Below are 15,890 nucleotides of genomic sequence, written 5' to 3' on the forward strand. Positions count from 1 at the left end.
AGAGAGGGAGGAGAGAGAGAGAGAGAGAGAGAGAGAGAGAGAGAGAGAGAGAGAGAGAGGGAGAGAGGGAGGGGAGAGAGAGAGAGAGAGAGAAAGGATCAGTTTTTGTTTTTTTTTTTTAAACCAACTTCCTCCCATGAGGGAGTATCTTTCCTTTCCAATTCAGCTCACCAAACGTTAACCAGTGGTTTGAAAATCAAAGTAGCCTTACCCATATGGGTTTAGATCCCTCCTAGCCTGCTTCTCTAACTGGCTCAGGATTTATTTCAGCTGAATCCCAAATTCACCAGGCTAGTTCAATCAGCTCTACTTTTTTCCCCCCTAATGGATCAGAACTACCATTACAACTCCATTTTCTTCCTCTGGAATAAGGAATGTTCTCTATTCTATCACCTATTTGACTTTAAATAAAATACACGCCTGAGTTAGCATTTTTTCTAGTCCCCAGAGTCTCCTAGTAGATAAAAGAGATCTATGTGGAAAGAAACAGATAAAAGAATGCTCTAGCTTGCAAACTTGTCTAACCAGAAAGGAAGAAAACAGCTTGGCGAGGAAGGATTTACTAGAATAATTGAATTCATCCCCTCATCCTCTGGACCAACGTTCACTCTCAGAGCTATGACTCCTTAGCTCTGGTGCTCCCCCCACACTATTTGAATCCACATGTTCTGATAGGTTCCCACGGCTTATCTCTCAGCAGCTGTTCCCTATTATGCTCAATGTACCAGTCCCTTCTTTCTGCCTGGCTCTGAATTCTCCTTCCCATAATTCCCTTTTTCAAAGGAAGGGGAAGACAATCTCATGAGTCAAGATGAATCCATCCAAAGTCCTGTTTTTTCCTCAAGTCTTTCCTCTCTAAGGAAAGTTTGCATTTTTCCCCAGGGCCAGAAAATATTTCAGTCTCTTGCAAAATCAACAGTGATATACTTGACATCTGCAAATATGCAGCACAAGCACTCAAGTCCTGCTTCAGAAACTTACTGTCCCTTGACTCTGTTTGCCTCAGTTTCCTCATCTGTAAAATGAGTTGGAGAAGGAAGTGATGAATTACTCCAGTATCTTTGCCAGGAAAATGCCCAAAAGAGGTCACAAAGATGTGACTTAACAACAATCAAATGAGATATTTGTTAAGTGTTTAGCACAGTGCCTGACACTTAGTAGGTAACTAATAAATAGTTATACTCTTCCCTTTACCTCCTTACTCCACTAATTGATGGCATCTACTCATCTTAGTGCACATCTGAACTATAGTCTACTTCAATCAATTGAATCAAAATTTCATAGTCTGAATGAATTTTATCTATACTGATAAAAAAAAATCTATTTTTGGAAACCTGTTAGGAAAAAAAAAACACAAAACATTCTTGTTCCTTTCATTCCTTCCAGCAATAAAAGTCAGGTCAAGTAAATAAGCATTTATTAACCACCTATTGTTTGCCAAGTATTGCAGATTTAAAAGAAAAAAAAAAAAAAAAAAAAAGTTCCTGCTTTTAAGAAAATTGTACAATGCTGGTTTAGTTTTTTGTTGTTGTTATTAAGAAGCAGGGAGTGGGGGTAGTCGGTAGAAATAGATCAGTATTAGAATGATTGAATTAGAATTAGAATGCTGCATGTTCACCTAATAAAACAGCTAGAAGAACCAGACAGCATGTATTAAAGTGAGATCATGTATTTAGATTGTCCTTGAGCAGGTGTTTCACCTGTATAATTTAATGGGTACAGTTTTGCAGATCACTAATCCTCTGGCCCTTAATGAGTAATCTACACTAATTAAAATGCAAAAGAGGTATAGTTGAGGCAGGTCTAGACATACCTATACAGAATTCAAGGAAACATGTAGTAAAGAATTAGCTAACAGTTTGTGTGTGTATGTGTTTTCAAGAGTCTCTTCGAAAATGTCTAGAACTAGATTTTGAGGATGAAGGTTTTGTCTGAAGAACTTTTGGGGGGGCAGCTAGGTGGCGCAGTGGGTAGAGCACCAGCCCTGAATTCAGGAGGACCCGAGTTCAAATCTGGTCTCAGACACTTAACACTTCCTAGCTGTGTGACCCTGGGCAAGCCACTTAACCCAGCCTCAGGGGAAAAAAAAAAAGAACTTTTGGGGTACCTTTGTACTGTGTGAATCATACTTCCCAAATCAGTATAGTGGCAATTCATATTTAGGGACTAAGAAAAATGACAGTTCTAAAACTCTTCTTCAAAAACTTTTATCTTTGCATGATTTTTGGATACTTGGGGGAATGAAGAAAAAAAAATTAACTCAAAATAGATCCTGAAACTAGTACACTGGTTTTGAGGTGTGGTTTCAGAGTCAAAAGTTGAAAAAATGAACTATTTCCTTGTAACAATTTGTCAGATGACCTGTTGAACTTAGGTGCTTGGGAAACAGGTTTATATTTATATATATATTATACTCAGTTCTGAGTCTTTTGCTTTATCTTGTTGGAAGAAGAACTGTTAGAAATGGTTCTACTATTTGAATTGATTAATTTTTAAAAACTTTGGGCAAGATGACTTTTAACTGAATTCTTTCCAATTCTAATTCCAAAAGTTTCTTTAGCCAGGATATGCAATATTTGTATTTCACTTCTACCAAAATGTATTGTTTAGTTTCTGTAAGTGTCAGTCAAAATCTCCAGGTGATTTCTTAAGACCAGAGTAGCATTTAATATCTAGGTTGCCCCAAACTTTGAGGCCACTGGGAACAATTCAATAATGGGACCACCTCTCATGAGTGTCCCATCATAAACCATGCACATTTGAAGGTTTATGTCCAATTGTCCCAAATTTATAGTCTTTTCTGGGATATGGACAATTATACTTGAAGTGAAATAAAGAAGAAAAGTGAAATTTAAAATGATTTACTCTGGGTACCTAGACGATTATTGCCATATCATCTTTACCAGCTATTTGCATAATGGTATGGCCACGAGAATTCAGAGTTACTTTCTTCCTTTTCATTCCAACTCCTGATCAGAAGAAGAAGCAGGAAGGGATGAGAATGAAACATGATACATGAAAAATGGATTTAACCATAGGAACCATAGAGTTTTTAAATATAAGAATTCAAATTCAACTTTTAAAAAAGACAAGAATCTTTTTTCATTTGGGAAAGGAGAGACAGAGGGGAAAAAGCAAGATTTTTGTGTCCAAATATTTTGTTTTCTTGATATCTAGACAATAAACTTAAACATTAACAAATTTTAAATGGTAAGCATAAATTCTTTTTAGGGTAATTCTGTTCTTTTTCTAACTGTTTTGAGCACTGCTGCATGTTTATAACCTTTTCTTGCAGATGTTGTATTTTATGAAAATGACTCACTAGGGTGGTACTAGCATCTTCTGTACAGAATGAAATCCCCTAAGGGCTTTTTGATTGCACAAGTCTGGTTCTCTCAAAACCTGAAATATCTGCAGGAAATATTCCTGGGGGAAAAAAAAGTAAGTGTGTGACAGGCAGTATGGATCCAGTAGCAAGATATAGATCAGGATGTCTGCAGATGGCCCCATAAAGTGGGAGGATTTGTCCTTTTTAAGCTAAGGGTCTATCCTAGGTCAAATAGCAAAAGACCTAGAAGGCATTGTTCCCATTTATGGCTCGATTTATGATTGAGTAAGATCAAAGATAGGCATGAAGACTTTTAGCTAAAAGGGAACATAGAGTTCATCTCTTATAACTTTTTCACTTTATACCCAACATTAAGAAGCACTGGAGGGTCTAGGGTACTGTACCCTTTTCCTATCCACTAAGATAAAGATATGTTCTCTGAACCCACCTATGCAAACCTGGAGGAGCCTAACTTTTTTTTTCCTTATTACATTTTCTTTTTTTTTTAATTATAGTTTTTATTTACCAGATATATGCATGTAATTTTACATTATTAACAATTGCCAAACCTTTTGTTCCAATTTTTCTCCTCCCCCCCAGATGGCAGGTTGACCAATACATGTTAAATATGTTAAAGTATAAATTGAATACAATATATATATATATATATATATATACATGGAGGAGCCTAACTGTTAATGAGTATTAGACTTTTCTTATACTGTAACTCATTACATACCCCATTTCAGAAGCCTACAGAAAATTACTTAAAACTTAAATTTGAACTCATGTCTAGGATATCCCTAAAAAGAATAGAAAGAAAATCAAGTACATATGAATCATGTATGGGCAACAATTTGTTTTCTACACACAAAAGAAATGCTAAACATGAAACACAAGTGGACCTTGTCAGAAAACTTTTAAAAGAATTCAGTAAATTATCACTAAGTTTTACTCTCCAAGTAACCTCATCAGAATACAAAACAATTTGTAGGATTACAAAATAGATACTTTTATCCTTTACCTCAGGTCTCTTCAGTGTCCTCTCAAAATCCATGTTTATTGGTCATTTAAGCCAGGGTTTGAGTTCTTCCATTGTTGATGATCATCAGGAAGTTCCCCCTGATTGACCCCAAATCTCTAGATTTATTGACCACAAGAGGTCACCATCAAGTCTATACACTTCTTTGTCAGGGTTCATATTCAGTCACATGTACTTAGGAAAGAAACTCAAAACAAAACAAAACAAAAGAACTATGGCTCTGAGTTCCGCTTTTAGGCTCATGTAGACAGGACGTGTGCTTTAGCTGCCACCTGCTCATGGCCACATGTTAGCCAAGAAGGAAAACAAAAACAATCTATCCTTCCTCACGACCTGTCACAGGGTCTTTTGTTATGCTCAAAAAAAAAAAAAAAAAAAAAAAGGAAAGAGCAAAAGACAACTGATGGAGGGTTACTTCCCTTTAAAGTTCTACTGAATCATTGTGCTCTGTAGCCAAAAAGGAAATTATCGTGTCATCTCCAAAGTACCCCTTAAAGCTTAGTCACATATGTCTGGCCAAAAGCATTGTACCCCAAATAATCAAGAGTATGTGTTGCTAACCACAATCAGGCAAAGAAGTTCCACAAATGTTTCATGCAAACCTCATGTTTGAAAAAACTAAGTGCCAAAATGTGAAAGACATTTATCCAATATCACAAAATTGGCCAGTGGCAAAACTGGAACTGGAGTCCAGTTCTACTGACACCCAGGACACTGTTCTTTTTGCTATACTACTCTGCCTGATATAAATCAGGATGAAATTGAAACCAGTCTCACAAGGTCCCCGATCAAATGTATTTTTCAGGTAGAAAGAGATGGAAAGCATCTTCACTGATGAGAGGCAAAAGGCATCAATTTGGTTTCTAGTTTCCTCCTTTACCAGCTGAACCTTTCATGAACATCAAATCAGTTCAATGTATGGGGATACTGAGAACTGTTGAAAGTAACTCAAATTTTAAATGTAACTAGGGAAAAATATTAAATAAAAAAATTATCATATTGATTTTTAACTCCTAGATCTTCACCATTGTGTGATGAGAATGCTCCTCATAGTCTAAGAATTGGGGTTACCGAGAGCATAGAACAGCTAGATGGTGTATGCTGGGCCAAGAAAACCTTTCAAATCCATCCTCAGACACTTATTGGCTGTGTGATCCTGGGCAATTCACTTAACCTTGTTTGCCTCAGTTTCCTCATCTGTAAAATGAGCAGGAAAAGGAAATGGCAAATCACTCTAGTGTTTTTGTCAAGGAAGCCCCAAATAGGGTCACACACGGTGGGACATGACTGAAATGACTGAACAACAACTGAAAGAATGGATAGTCAGTCAATGAACAGTTACTGAGTACCGCTATGTATTAAGCGTTGGAGATACAAAGAAAGGTAATAGCTAGTTGTTGCCCTCAGGGAGATCACAATCTTCTAATGGGGGGAAGACAACACAAATAAGCTATATATAGAATAAGTTAGAAATAGGCAACAAATAGGTCCAACTCTTTCTCCCCTGTACAAATGAACGACTACCTAGAAGCATAATACAATGAAGATCTTTCAATCTACCAAATTGCTGACCTCAGGAAGCAACAGGGCAAAGAGGGTATGGGACATATAGAGTAAGGGTATCAAATCCACTATAGAGTTTCCATATTGTAGTAGTATCATCATGAGGCTAATTAAATAAAAGCCAGTGCTCTATTTCCCTGATGCATTGGAGTGGACTGAATCAACCCAAAGTGGATGGTCTTATTTTGGGATAATAGTATTGATTTATGGCAAGTGGGTCAATCTCAAAATATTAAAAAGGTATTGTAGTAATATTTCTATGAAAAAAACCAGGCTATCTTTAGATTTCAAAATCAAGACAAAACAAAGATACAAAACAGAAAAGAAAAATAGGCAGATTTTTAATGAGGTGTTTATAAGTGGGTTATAAGGAAAATCAGGCAAGTGCTGCTGACATTGGCTGCCATACTGGGACAGAACAAGATATGCCCTTTAAAATATCAGTAATAACCTGAGGAGAAGAATAGATTCTGATCTTATCATGGGGCTTGTGGGACCACTGTGGTTATAAGAATGTGTAGGCAGCACAGTGTAGTAGAAAGTATAATGAATTTAAAGTCAGGAGGAAATTGGGTTTGAAGCCCATCTCTAGTGATTATTTAATGGCTTGTTATTAAAGGCAATTCATTTAACTTTGTTTGTAAGGGGATAATGAAAATAGCTCACAAGGGTGGTAGATGAGAAAATGTAAACCTTAAAGTGTTATATGAATGTCAGTTATTATTATATGACAAGAAGGAAAAAAGATGCTCGGAACCACAGGGGTGAAAGAATGACTAGGTCACAAAGAAGAATCAGTTATCTAGCTACCCAACTATCTGTCTAATGTTGTTAGGAGCTTCCTGCCCTTAAGGGTAGAAGGAGAGGGAGAATTCTAAGGAAAAAGTTTTTTTCTCAACTTATGTTTATACTAAGAAACACTTTGACCTTAAAATTATAAAAAGTCTTCCTGAGATCATCGTTGTGAAATTCTAATGCCAAAAAAAACTAATGATGTTATTTTTGCATGCCCGAATCTTCATAGCAAATGAGCCAGTCCACAAAATTCATACTTTGTTTAATAGGTTAATCTTCCACATAGTGTTTCATTTGCTATTTTGTTATCATTTCATTTTATCCTATATTTGTTCCTCCAAAAAACTTTCCTGAAAAATTTCAGTCCAAAGTTCAAAAATTACTAGACTCTCCTTTTCATCCCTTCAATCTTTATGGAGCTGACAAAACCATCCAAATGTCTTTCTTTTTGCTCTTACTATAAATAATAATTTTCCTCTCATCTACCCATCACAAAGTTACCAATTTGCCTGGGTGGGATGACTTCTATAATTTGGCTTGAATTACATTCTGGGGTGTTTCTAGCTATTTCTTGCTCTTCAGGAAAATTGTCTTCCCTTTGTTCAGGGGAAAAAATAGGTTAATTTAGAATAAAAGAGAAAAGTAGGAACTTTGTATCAGAGCCAATTTTACACGCTACGTTACTAAGGTTTCCCATTAACTTCTTCATTATGGCCCAATAGCCAAGAATTGAAGTATTCTCTAGAGATAGTGCAAATTAAGAATAATTTAGAAAGTTGATCATGTGATTCTAGCCAGTTCCAATGAACTCCAATGATGGAGAGAGTCATCTATACCCAGAGAGAGGACTATGGGTGGATCACAACATAGCATTTTCACTCTTTTTGCTGTGATTTGCTTGAATTTTATTTTATTTCTCATTTTTTAAACTTGTTGATCTGATTTTTCTTGTGCAGCAAAATAATTGTATAAATATGTATACCTATATTAGATTTAACATATATTTTTGCCATGTTTTAAAATCATTGGATTACATGCCATCTAGGGGAGAGGGTGGAGGATAGGAAGGAAAATGGGAACACAAGGTTTTTCAAAGGTCATTGATGAAAAATTATCCTTGCATGAGTTTTGAAAATAAAAACTTCAATTAAAAAAAGAAAGTTAATCATGGAAGTAGCATAATCATCATTATCAACAACAATAGCAATAATTCAGTTTTTTCTCACAGAATAAGGTATTTTGTCTTATGAGATCTCAATATTCCAAAGTCAACTTTTACATTCTTTCTGATAAAAAGGTCTTGTGTTCCCTGACAGATATTTCTAGCTATGAAAGTGCCATGGCTGGGGGGGCGGGGGGGAGGAGATAGGCGCATGATGAGCAAGAGATGCTGCTTGCTATGAGCAAGATTGATTTAAGAAAAGGAGTGTTAATTCCCAGATCCTCATTAAAATAGCTGGGCAGTCCCCCAGATAGAGTTTGGAAAACAATAGCATAAAAAGACCTGAAGCCTGGGACATTATTCCCTACCCTCTTGGAGTAGAGCCCAATTCTAACAAAAAGACTAAGTCAAGAAACAGGCCATTAACAAATGAGAAAAAAGCAGAGATAGAACCCAAATATAGATAGTTACTATGGCCATAGAGAACATCAGGGTTCAGACTCAAGAAGACAACAGCCTTCTTGTAAAGCTTCAAAGAAATATGTAAACGAGTAACAAGCTTAAAAAGTTCTTGGAAGAGCTTTAAAAGGACTTTTAAAGTCAAATAAAAGAGGCTGAGCTAAAATTTGGAAAAGAAATAAGAGTAAGGCAAGGAAAGAAAGAAAATTATGAAAAGAAAGTCAATCAATTGGAAAAAGAGATCCAAGAACTTACAAAAGAAAAAAAGCTCCCTAAAAATTAGAATTGGGCAAAAGGAACCTAATGACTTCATAGGACAATAAGAAATAATCTAATAATTAAAAGAATTTTTAAAATAGGAGAGAATATGAAGCTTCACATTAGGAAAACAACTGAGCTGGAAAAAAGATTGAGAAAAGATAATGAGAATTGTAGGACTACCTGAAAGTTATAATCAAAAACAAAAAGGTACTATATTTCAAGAAATCATTAAGGAACATTGTTTTGAAGATCTAAAACCAGAAGAAAAAGTAGAAATTGGAAAAATTCACCAATCACCACCTGAAAGAGAACCCAAAATGAAAACTCATAGGAATATTATAGCTAAGTTTCAAAGCCATGCCAAGGAGAAAATATTATAAGTAACTAGGAAGAAACAATTTAAATATTGTGGAACTACAGTTAACACAAGATAAGCAGCTTCCACATTAAAAGACTGAAGAATATAATATAATATTCTGAAAAGCAAAGGAGCTGAGTTTTCCACAAAGAACAGCCTACCCAGCAAAGCTTAGTATGATCCTGTAAGGGAAAAAAAAAAAAAAAAGACTAATGAACTAAAGGACTTTCAGGTATTCTTGACTGAAAGATCAGAAATGAATAGAAAATTTGACTTACAAGAATCAGGAGAAACATGGGAAGGTAAATATGAAAAACTAATTACAATGGATTTAATGATTTTAAATTGTTATTTCTTATATGGGAAAACGATATTTTGTAACTCTTATGAATATTATTATTATTAGAGTAGTTTGAAAGAGTATACATAGATTGGTTTGGGGTCAGTTGAATATGATGGAGTGATCCTAAAAAATAAAATGATAGGGAGAGGTACAATGGAACCAATTATTCATACAAAAAAGGCATGAATAGAAGATCTGTTATAGTGAAGGGGAGGATAGAATAGGAGAGGGCAGGTAAGACAGGAACCTTATTTTCATCAAAACTGAGGTTAAAAGGGAATATTATATATATAAATATACACATATATGTGGGGTATAAAGGTTTTCCCAATTGACAGATAAATAGGTGGACAAGGGCTTAGGATAAGGGAAGGAATTTTAGAAGAGTATACAGATTAAAAAATAGAATGGCAAGGGGATAGAATAATGAAGAGAATTTTAGAAGTGTGCAGATTAGGAAGGCAGTGTTCAGAAGAAACAGGAAGGATAAAAAAAGGAAAAGGAAGGATAAGGTAAAAGAGAGAAAGAAGGATAAACAGGGGAAAAAAAATAAGATGCAGAGAAATACCCAACTAGTATTATTGAGTGTGAATGGGATGAACTCAACTATAAAACAGAAACAGATAGCAAAAGGGATCAAAAACCAGAAATTGACAAAAAGGTTGTTTACAAAAGACATATTTTAAAATGAGAAATATGCATAAAATAAAAATCAAGGGTTGAAGTAGAATTTATTATATTTCAGCTGATGAAAGAAAAAGCAGGCGTAATAATAATGATCTCAAAATTAAAGCTAAAATAGATCAATTAAAAGAGAAAAGAAGGGAAACTATATTATGTTTAAAGATACCAAAGATAACAAAATCATATCATTATTAAACAAATAAATTTTTTAAGGAAAAGATAAATGAATTACAGGTGGATTTATATAGCAAAACCATAATACTGTGGAATTTCAATCTTCCTCTTTCAGAAGTAGATAAATCTAATCAAAATGTTTTTTTTTTTAAAAGAAAGGAGTCAAAGAAAAGAATAGAAGCTTAGATAAAGTAGATATGGTAAACATCTGGAGAGAAATGAATGAGATTAGAAAGGAATATTGTGAGGGGCAGCTAGATATTAGAGTGGACAGAGCCCTGGCCCTAAAGGCAGGAGGAGCTGAGTTCAAATTCTATCTCAGAGACTTATCACTTTCTAGCTGTATGACCCTGGGGAAGTCACTAAATCTCACAAAAAAAAAGAAAGAAAAGGAAAGGAAAAAGAAAGGAATATGGGGAAGCTAGGTGGTACAGTAGATAGAATGCTGGGCCTAAAGTCAGGAAGACTCATCTTTATTAGCTCAAATCTGGTCTCAGACAAGTACTAATTATGTAACCTTTGTAAAATCACTTAAGCCTGTTTATCTGAATTTCCTCATTTGTAAAATGAACTGGAGAAGGAAAAGGCAAACTGCTCTAATATCTTTGCCAAGGAAACTCCAAATGGGGTCACAAAGAGTCAAATACAACTGACAAATGATTCAACAAAAAATAATAAAGAAGTATGCCTTTTTCTCTGCAGTACATGATGCCTTTACAAAAATTGACCATATATTAAGCCATAAAATCTTTATGATTAAATACAGAAAAGCAGAACTATATAAATATATCCTTCTCAGATCATAATGTAATAAAATTATATTTAACAAAGGAACATAGAAACACAAATTAAATGTTAATTGGAGAATAAATAACCTAATCTTTAAGATTAAAGGGGTTAAAGAGCAGGGCATAAAAACAACAAATAATTTCTATTAAAGAGAATGATAATAATAAAACAACATCTCAAAACTTAGGGATGCAGCAAAAGCATTAAACAGAGGGAAATCTATCAACAAATTGGGTACGCAATTAAAAAAAAAATAGAAAAAGAACAAATTTAAAATCATCAGTTGAACACCAAACTGGAAATCCTGAAAATTAAAGGTGAGATTAATAGAATTGAAGGTAAGAAAACCATTTTATTAATAAATAAAACCAGGAGTTGCTTTTATGAAAAAACAAAATAGATAAATCATTGGTTACTATAATTTTTAGAAAGAGAGAAGAAAACCAAATCATTTGCATTAAAGATAAAAAGGTTGAATACAGCACTAATGAAGATAAAATTAAAGCAATTATTGGGAATTATTTTTATCTAATTATATGCCAATAATTTTAACAATTTAAATGAAATGGAAGAATAGAAATCACAAAAACATCAACTGTCCAAATTAACAGAAGAAGAAATAGAATATCTAAATAAACCTATTTCAGAAAAAGAAATTGAACAGGATATAAGTGAGCTTCCTAAGGAAAAAAGTATCAGGAGCAGATGGATTTACCAATGAATTCTACCAAATATGTAAAGATAAATTAATTCCAATGTTAAAAAAATTATTTGGAATAATAGACAAAGAAGGAATCCTATCATACTCCTTTAATAAAACAAATATGATACTGATATCTCAAGTAGGAAGAGTAAAAACAGAAAGAGGAAATTATAATCCAGTTTCACTAATAAATATTGATGCAAAAATCCTAAATAAGGTACTGGATAGGAGACTACAGCAATATTGCACAAAGAATGTACATTATAGCCAAGTAAGAATTATATTAGGAATACAGGGCTGGTTCAATATAAAGAAAACTGTTAACATATTGAATTATAGCAATAACAAAACAAAAATCACATGGTTATAGCAATATATACAGGAAAAACTTTTTACAAAACACATTCATTTTTCCTAAAAAATACTTGAAATTATACGTATAAATGAGAACATTAATCTAAAATCATTAACAAGCATTATCTATAATAGGAATAATCTAGAAGTTTTCCCAATAAGGTCAGGTATGAAACAAAGACCAATATTACCAGAATTATTCAGTATTGTACTAGAAATGCTAGCAACATCAATAAAAGAAGAAAAGGGAAATGAAAGGAATCAGAATAATCAATGAAGTAATAAAACTATCACTTTTCATAGATGACATGATGGTATGCTTGAAAAATCCTAGCAATTCAACCAAAAGCTCATTGAAAATATCAATAACTTTAGCAAAGTAGCAGGAAATAAATTAAACCTACATAAATCTTTCAAGAGCTAGTAAGAGACAGTTCACTTAAAATAACCATGGACAATATAAAATACCTGTGAGTATACCTGCCAAGACAAACCTAGGAACTATAGGAACATAGTTAGAAAACTTTTTTTATACAAATAAGTCAGAGTTAAATAATTGGAGAAATATTTGTTGTTCATGAGTAAGCTAAGCTATATAATAAAAAATTACAATTCTACCTAAATTAATCTACTTATTCAGTGCCATCCCAATTAAATTACCAAAAAAAAAAAACAAAAAAAAAAACTTTATTTAGTTCGAAAAAAGTAATAGAATTTAATTGGAAGATGAAAAGTTCAAAACTATCAAAAAATTAATGAAAAAATATAAAGAAAAGAGGTCTAGCAGAGCCAGATCTGTTTTATAAGGGGGTAATTATCAAAACTATGTGATACTGGCTAAGAAATAGAATGTTAGTTTAGTGGAAAAGAGCAGATATACAAATATGGTAGTAAATGATTATACTATCTTTGTATTTGATAAATGTAAAGATTTAAGCTTTCAGAATAATACTTCATTGTTTGATAACAATTATTGGGAAAACTGGAAAATATTCTGGTGGAAACTAGGCCTACATCAATATTTTATGTCATTTACTACAATATGGTCAAAATGACCATAGACATAAAGGGGGATATCATAAGTAAATTAGAAGGACAAAGAACATATTATCTACCACATTTATGGATAGGAGCATTTATGAATAAACAAGAGAAAGAATACTATGAGATATAAAATAATTAATTTTGAACACATCAAATTACATTTACATTACCATTGCATTAAATTACAAAAGTTTTATACAAATAAAACCAATGTTACTAAGATTAGAAGGAAAGCAGAAAATTAGCAACGGTGGGTAAGTTATAGACAGTTCCTTGGATAAAGGAGGATCTCAAATCAGATCTCAATATATAGAAAACTTTGTCAAATTTTAAAGAATATAAGTCATTCCCCAATTGATAAATGGTCAGAGGATGTGATCAGTTAGTTTTTCAATGAAGAAATCAAAATTATATATAGATATATAAAAAATGTTCTAAATTATTATTGATTAGACAAAGTAATGTGGAAATATTCTTTCAGATCTATCAGATGGCTAAAAGGGAAAAATGACAAATATTGAAGGGGATGTGGAAATTTGAGACAGTAATACACTATTGGTGAAATTGTAAACTGATACAATGATTTTGGAGAGCAATCTGGAATTATGGCCAAAGAGTTATAAAACTGTGTTTATCCTGTAACTATTAGGTTTGTTCCCAATGTGATCAGGGGGAAAAAAAGAACTTATATTATTTTATTATAGTAGTTCTCTGTAGTGGCAAAGAACTGGAAATTGAGGAGATGTCCATTATTTGGGGAGTGGCTGAATAAGTTGTGGTACATGATTGTGATGGAATATTACTGTGCTGTAAGAAATGATAAGCAGTTTGATTTTAGGAAAATATGGAAAGTCTTGCATGAAATAACAGAGTAAAACAAAAAGAACCAAGAAAACATTGTATACAATAACAGCCATATTGTTCAAGGAGTAGAAGTGAATAACTAAGCTAGTCCGAGTTATATGAATATTCAATTCAGTTACAAAGGATGGTTGAAAGAAGATGCTATTCACTTCCAGAGAAAGAGTTGATATATGGACCTATGGATTGAATAGTTCCACTATCTATCCACATCAATTATTGGCCTTCTCTAGTGTTGGGTTGGAAGATAGGGAGGAAAACAGTTTGGAACTCAAATGTAACAAAAATTAAAATAATTTTTAAAAAAAGATCATTGGGCAGAGAAATAAAGATTTTTTTTATATCATCTTATCCAAACTTCAATATAGAAAAATTAACGTTAAGAGCCAAAGGTAATGAATGTAACTAAAACTGAGGGAATAGAAATATAATGCTATATGACCCTGCAAATTCCTGACTTTTTTCAGTAAGCAATCCAGGCAGAAATGTATAATGATTACTCACATATTGACAGCATTAAATACATTATCTCATTTGGTCCTCATATTTGTGAGGTAGAAAATACAGGTTTATCCCCACTTTAGAGATGAGGTAACTGAGGCTCAGAATTACTAAGAAATTTCCTCATGTCTCACAGTTGTGGTTGTACCACTACACCATTACTTTCTATAAAACAATTGATCTGGTTTAATTATAATAATAGCAATAATAATAACAGCTAACATTTAGATAGTACTTACCAAGTTCCAGATATTGTGTTAAGCATTTAAAAATTATTATTTCATTTAATTCTCACAACATCCCTGGGATGAAGATGCTATTATTATCCCTATTTTACAGATGGGGAAACTGAGGCGAACAGAGTCACATTGTTAATAAGTGTCTGAGGCCACATTTGAATTCAGGTCTTCCTGACTCCAGATTTGGCGCTCTATCCACTATCCTACCATTTTATATCCTATTCCAGAATTGGGAGGGAATGCAATCTTTTGTAAGACAGGTAGCAAAAGGTTAGTATATTTTTAAACTATGAAAGCTTAATTTTAACAAATCTAAAATAGATGGGATTTGTTACCTTGATTATTATCATTTCATGTGGGGAAAAAAACAAACAAAAAACAACTTAGAGTGCTATAAGCCATTCCTTTGTAAATATTATCAAAAAAATAACCCTGTCTGCAAGATTTTAGGTCCAATTATACACTTACTAGATGTGTGACCACATACAAATAGTTTAAACTGTGTGAGCCATGGCCTTCTCATCTTAAACAAAAGATAGTTCTATTTACTTCACAGAATTGTTGTGAAAATCAAAGGAGATAATATATATTTGTGAATTGTAAAATGCTAAATAAATATGTAATTCTTGGCTTGAGGATCTATTTGTATGGTGGAAAGGGTTCAAGCAAGAAAGATTAGGGCTCATCCTTTCCTTTTAATGAAAAGTGATCAGGGATTTAGCCTGAACTTAAATATTACTTTCCCTACATTAATAATATTTAATGGAGCAAGTAGATATAATTAATAGGCTGGTACTCCTTCTTTTTGAGGAAAATAGAAGGGTCCACCTGTTTCCCCTCTTGGCAGGAATTAAAGTCTTCCTTAGAAAAATATAAGAGGAGATTCATTCTTGCCTCCTTGTCAGCCACACTGATACAGTCACACTACAAATGTAAGGAATAATCAGTTTTGCTAAAATTAGTACTAATTATTATAATCTGATATTTGTTGTATAAAAATAATTAGTAGTATAGCCCTTAAGGAGATTTGGCAGTTTGTTGCTTGGTCTTTCATATGTAGTTCAGAACAACTATATTAACTTAATCCCTCTCTGCTATTGGCTCATCTCCTTATTAAGTCTTTCTTTCTAGGTTCAAATTCTGTCTAGTGACTTTGCTCATTAAATTACCAAAACTGCTGACAGTCTCCAGTTGTCTTGGCTCCCACTCCAGGATAAAAGTAGGAAAGTC

General features: G+C 33.3%; 1 protein-coding gene across 2 annotated transcripts in view; it reads left to right on the plus strand.

Moving 5' to 3' along the window:
- Positions 1–15,890, plus strand: part of CMKLR2 (chemerin chemokine-like receptor 2) — a 59,959-nt gene that overhangs the window by 29,450 nt on the left and 14,619 nt on the right. The window lies entirely within an intron of this gene.

The sequence above is a fragment of the Sminthopsis crassicaudata genome, chromosome 3 (assembly GCF_048593235.1).
Source record: "Sminthopsis crassicaudata isolate SCR6 chromosome 3, ASM4859323v1, whole genome shotgun sequence".
In the NCBI taxonomy this organism is placed as follows: domain Eukaryota; kingdom Metazoa; phylum Chordata; class Mammalia; order Dasyuromorphia; family Dasyuridae; genus Sminthopsis; species Sminthopsis crassicaudata.